We start from the raw sequence: 6271 nt of genomic DNA on the forward strand, positions 1-6271 counted from the left end.
TCCTAATTCATAAAAAAATCTGTCAAAAATATTACTACACCATGAGCATGTGTTTATGAATCAATATCAAATGAAGCCCCATACTGGAATTGACGATCTTGACACAAAACTCTCCCCAGACAGCATCATTAACCTAGCCGCCAGGTGCTTTGACACCTCGTATTTAACTATCAACGACAAGATAACAAACAAATCCACGGACTGTCTTTGGGTTCCCCTCTGACTCCACTCGTCATTGAAATCTCCATGACATCCTTCGAAGAATCAGCCCTCTCTACAGCACCATTCCAGCCCTTCTACTGGAACCGGAAAGTAGACGATTCACTCACCACCAGAACGACCACAGAGCTCCTAAAACATATCAACGCCCAATCCAGTTCACCATGGAGGCCGAAACTAATAAACACCTTCCCTTCCTAGACGTGTTCCTCCAAACCACAGATGGTGGACACGTACCAGTGCATTACCACTCCGGCCACCATCCCCCGATAAAACAAGCCATCATCGGCATCCTCACTCGACGTGCCAAATCCATTTGCCACCCTGATGCCCTCATTGGTGAACTGGACCATATCAAGAAAACCTTCACTTCCCTCAGCAGTTACCCTGCCCTCCTTGTCTCCAAAACCATCCGCAAGACCCTCAAGAACTCCGATGCCAGACCCAAACCCGCCACGTCGCTCACCAGAATCACCGTACCCTACCGAGGCCCTGTCACTCATCAGATCTCCCGCCTCACCAAATCACTTTTACGAGCGACAAGACCATCAAAACCCATCTACGAGCCAATGACACAGGCACCAGCATCGCAAGTCCCAACCCTAAAGGATGTTTATACCAGATCCCCTGCAACTGTGGACCGCCTCCGTGGTCTAGTGGTAGAGCGTCCGCCCGGAGAGCGGAACGTCCGGGGTTCGATCCACGGCTGCGTCATACCAAAAGACGTTAAAAGATGCTACTTGTTGTTACCCTGTCTGGCGCTCGGCATTAAGGCACTAAAACAAGAACTGGAGTCAGTATATTGTGTCTGAGTGGGGTACATGTTAAACTGCGGCATGGTATCTCAGTGAGCTAGCACTATAAATCGGCATCAGTCCGGACTAGTACAAGCAGCCACACACACACACGTGCATGCACGTCGCACTGTAAGTGCAATAATCTTGGACGCGACGTTGAACCCAATTTCATCTCACCTCACCTCACCTCACCTCACCTCACCTCACCTCACCTCTTCCCCACATCAGTGATGATATCAGGTATTCGCCAGGGTGGGGAATTTTGGTTTGATATCAACATTATATTTCTTAATGTTTAGGAGCTCATTATTTGTTTCAATATCAGTAAACAGGGGCTCAATTATTTGATATTAATGATAACTTTTTAAAATTCGAACTGTAATCTTTAAACAGTCGGTCTTCTTTTACCACGGCAAGTTCCTCCCTCCTTCCTCTCTGGTGAACTGGTTCACCACCTTCAGCCTGCAGGCGTGGGTGGAGATCGCTGTAGGATGCTCGTTGCCATGTTGCTTCATATTTGTCCTGTCTTGTCTTTGGTGAATGAGTTGCCAGAGCCGAGTCATCTGCGAGTAGCAGGGGGCTTCTCGTACTTCTCGGCGATCTGTAAATAATCGAGTTTGGACCAGACAATCCAGTGATTGACATCATGAGCATTGATCCATGCAGTTGGGATACAATGACATGCATCAACGAAGTCAGCGTGCCTGACCACCCGATCCCGTTAGTCGCCTTTTACGACAAGCATAGTCGCTTCTTACCACACATCAAGCTGACACACCGTGATATAACTTCCTTTTTTCTTGTATGTTTAAAGCCGCGCTCTTCAATATTCCAGCTATATGACGGCTGTCTGTAAAGAATCGAGTCTGGACCAGACAATCCAGTGATTGACATCATGAGCATCGATCCATGCAGTTGGGATACAATGACATGCATCAACGAAGTCAGCGTGCCTGACCACCCGATCCTGTTAGTCGCCTCTAACGACACATCATACTGGCACATCGTGGTATATAACTGAAATACTGTTCGTTTGTTTGTTGTTTAAAGCCGCACCCAGCAATATTCCATCTAAACTACCGGGAAAAAGAAAGTTTTCACCGACTTAACTTGACCAAACACCAAAAACAAAGGCATATGTGAGATTTATGATGATTAATTTATAAACAGATTTTTTTTTCCATGAATTAGAATGAAAATGCATCGTAATGCCGATATTGCATTCTCCGCAGTACACAAAGAACAAGTCAAGGGGTCCAAATTAAAAATTACACAAATCAGAATTCATTGAAAAAGTGCATGAAGAGTCCATTAATGACACAGTAGTCAGGTAAAACGTCATCAATAGCGAGTGTGACCACCCTGGGCATCCGCAGTTTAACATGAATACCCCACTCAGACACCGTATACTGACCCCGAGCTGACCAGTCCTTGTTTTAGGCCCCAAACGCCAGAGCGCCAGACAGGGTAACAACAAGTACCGTCTTTTAACCTTTATTGGTATGACGCGGCCGTGGATCGAACCCCGGACCTTCCGCTCTCCGGTCGGACGCTCTACAACAAGACCACAGAGGAGGTCCTTCGGTACAATGAGTGAGTGAGTATGGTTTTACGCCGCTTTTAGCAATATTCCAGCAATATCACGACGGGGGACAGCAGAAATGGGCTTCACACATTGTGCCCATGTCGGGAATCGAACCTGGGTCTTCGGCGTGACGAGCGAACGCTTTAACCACTAGGCTACCCGACCGCCCCCCGGTACAATGATGTGATAAGCTCGTTACTGTGGTGGTCTTGTGATGATCAGACCAAGCCGTAGATGGTGGTGGGTTGTTAGAAAATAGGGCTGGGACGGGTAACTTGGGTTCCTGGGTAGGGTGGGTACTAACTAGGACCCGGGTTCCTACAGGACTACCTGGACCCGTGGTTAGTCACGTGATATATTGTTCAATCACAAAAATCATCTTGAACTCTATGGTTACACTACAAGTCATTTCTATGCACCCATTCCTTCTGACCTTTTATATGGTTGAATAAAGATATAACTTAAGTCAACTTCAATTCCCAATCGGACATTTTGTATCTCTTGAGACCGACAGTGGGTACCCAGGTAGGGTCGGGTAATAGGGGGTGGGTATTCCCGTAGTAAATTTGGACTCGCCGCAGTCCTATTAGAAAAGGCATAAACGTGTTGGAAATTTTGAAGCAGTATTACATATACTGAGCCGCAAAAGAAACATCACAGTGGATAGATATATGAGAACCCTTATTTGTCCAAACACTATAAACATACTTGAGACATATTAAAAAGATGAAACTTGGCAAAACTGATCATCAAGGTTGAAATTAAAGTGTCAAATGTTCTTAATGTGAAACACAACATTAGTCTCTGAGAAAATGGCACCACAAGTCAGTATCTCGTGTGTCCGCCATGTGCATTGATGACAGCCGTGTAACGTTGATACATGGAATGGATGAGGCGGTTGATGAAGGCTACATGCACTTGGGCCAACACTCTGAGGAACACCTGACGCAGTTCAGCTGCAGTTGTCGGCCTTGGTCGGACGTCATTCAGCCATCTTTGAATCTCGTCCCACAGGTACTCAATGGGATTTGAATCGGGACTGGGGGCAGGCCACTGCATGGTTCTTGATGCAATTCTGCTGCAGGAAGTCTCTTGTTGCTCTCGCAGTGTAGGCACGGGCGTTAACATGCTGAAACTCGTGGTTGCGGCGACGTGCCAAATGAGGTATGGCGTGTGGACTCAAGACTTGATCAATGTACCGAGCTGCTGTGACACCATTCTCTCTCCCCGGACCGATGTTCTGGAAGACCATGGACGACCCCCTGTGCAAGACCAATTCCACCCCACACCATGATGCTCGGACCACCCACAAGTCTCTCTCAACTTCACAAGTATCCGAATAACGTTCCCCACGGCGTCGACATACTCTCTCTCTGCTATCTGCTATTGAGATATCGAAACGTCTCTCGTCTGAGAAGAGGACTCTTCTCCACTGCTGGTGGCGCAAATGCTGGTGCTGTGTTGCCCACTGAAGACGGCCCCGGCGATGATGTGGTGTCAGAATGGGTCCTCAGTGTGGCCTGGGACAGTGGAGGTGTCTGCTCGTCAATCGTGTGCCCACACTAATGTGTCGCTGGTCGCTGGAGTGCCGCCATGGTCTGTCGAACAGTTTCAGCAGCAGCAACAAAGCGATCTTGAAGATGCTGTCGCACAATCCAACGATCCTGACGTCGGGTGGTGACCCTTGGTCTTCCACTACATAGTCGGTCATCTGAAGTGTTTGTGGTCTGGTACCGTTGCTGAAGCCTGTATATGGTCCTTACGTGGACTTGAAATGCATTGGCTACTTGCCGGGCGGTTTGTCCAGCTTGCAATCGTCCAAGAGCTTTGTGTCGCTGATTCTTGGCATGTGGAAGCAATTCAATAACGAATGAATGTTATCCGAACTGGGGGGATTTTTATAGGGCAAGAAATGGGGGAACTCACGTGCATCGGGTAAGCATGACCGTTGCCATGGTGCGTTTGGACGATCGGTTTTATTGTCATCTGCTTTGTTTTTTATCATCAAATTTCATTTTAGAAACTTTGACAAAAATTACCCAGATATTTAAATGACAACTTTTCATGCAATGTTAGTTGGGGTGACGTTTCTTTTGTGGTTCAGTATATATAATAATTATCACATATGGGTATACTGTGTGAAGTCCATTTCTGGTGTCCCCCACTGTGATAGTGCTGGAATATCGTTAAAAGCAGCATAAAACCCTACATACCATACTCACTCACTCATACATGGAGGGGGCACAGAAGTGCAGATCAGATCAGTTGGGGGTTAGTTGTGGCTGAGACAATCTCAAATCTTAAAATCAAGGGGGCACGGGTGGTCCAGTCGTCTAAGGCGCCGCGATTCCCTTGGGCACCCCAGAAACCTATGATTGTGGTTCGAATCCAGGTTTGCCAGGTTTCTAGGTTTGTCAGCACCATACCCATGCTCGTGGGTTTCACCGAAGTGGTAAACGTCTGCATCACTTCGGGCTTTCCTCCCACATTAAGCTGACACGCCATGATATAACTGGAATACTGTTAAAAGCGGCGTTAAACCCAAGTCACTCACTCACTCATTAAAATCAGATCTTAATTCTCGCTATTGCTAAACAAAGATCTGTGGACATCCCATTACGGGTCACATCAGAATGACATGTTATCCGATCAATCAAAATCATGAAAGTGACAGTTGGAACGTGTTTTCTAATCATGCAACCTCGAAAATGTTAATACTGGGTATTCCGAATGACAGTTATGGCCCGTATGACTGATTCCGTCAAACTTATCATCTATTGCTCACTTCAGTGGGATTAACATGTGAATGGAGGAGGCATTGCACAGTACATGGGAAGCACTGCCATACAGTCTCAAACATATCTTAGACATTCGGGAATGTTTGTTCGTTCAGTTTTCAAAATTTTTCGAGAACTGTGTCAACATATCTTTCAAGCGTAGTCTGAAATGGAAGTCGCCAGGTTGAAACGAGTGCCGTAAAGCTTAAGAAAGCTGCTTTCTAATTGGGTGATGTCGACTTCTTGTTCGTCATTTCAGTGGTCGGTCAAAGTGGGATGTGGGATATCCTCAGATCATTGTTTATCGACAACGAGAACTTAGATCTGATTTTAATGAGATTGTGACCGAGATGACCAAGTTGGACTTTTTCAACCCTGCCCCACACTGTAACAGGTGATGAAACATGTGTTGTCTCCTTATGCAAGTAGACCTCCTTCGTGGTCTAGTGGTAGAGCGTCCGCCCAGAGAGCGGAAGGATCTGGGGTTCGATCCCCGGCCGCGTCATACCAAAAGACGTTAAAAGGTGGTACTTCTTGTCACCCTGACAATCCCCTCGGCGCTCGGCATAAGGGGCTAAAATAAGGGCTGGTCGGCTCGGAGTCAGTATACTGTGTCTGAGTAGGGTATTCATGTTAAACTGCGGCATGGTATCTCAGTGGGCTAGCACTATAAATCGCCATCAGTCCGGACTAGTACAAGCAGCCACACAAACACACACACGTACATGCATGTCGCTATATAAGTGCAATAATCTTGGACGCGACGTCACCTTATGCAAGTGATGACTAAGCATTACAACAATGCCACAGGATAATTTGTATATTACGTGCCCAGAGTGTTCTCTTCTTTGTCAACAAACAGGATATTTTTGAATCAGAGCAGACTGGTGTAA

The sequence above is a fragment of the Haliotis cracherodii genome, unplaced genomic scaffold (assembly GCF_022045235.1).
Source record: "Haliotis cracherodii isolate W230 unplaced genomic scaffold, xgHalCrac1.p SCAF_12, whole genome shotgun sequence".
Taxonomy (NCBI): Eukaryota; Metazoa; Mollusca; class Gastropoda; order Lepetellida; family Haliotidae; genus Haliotis; species Haliotis cracherodii.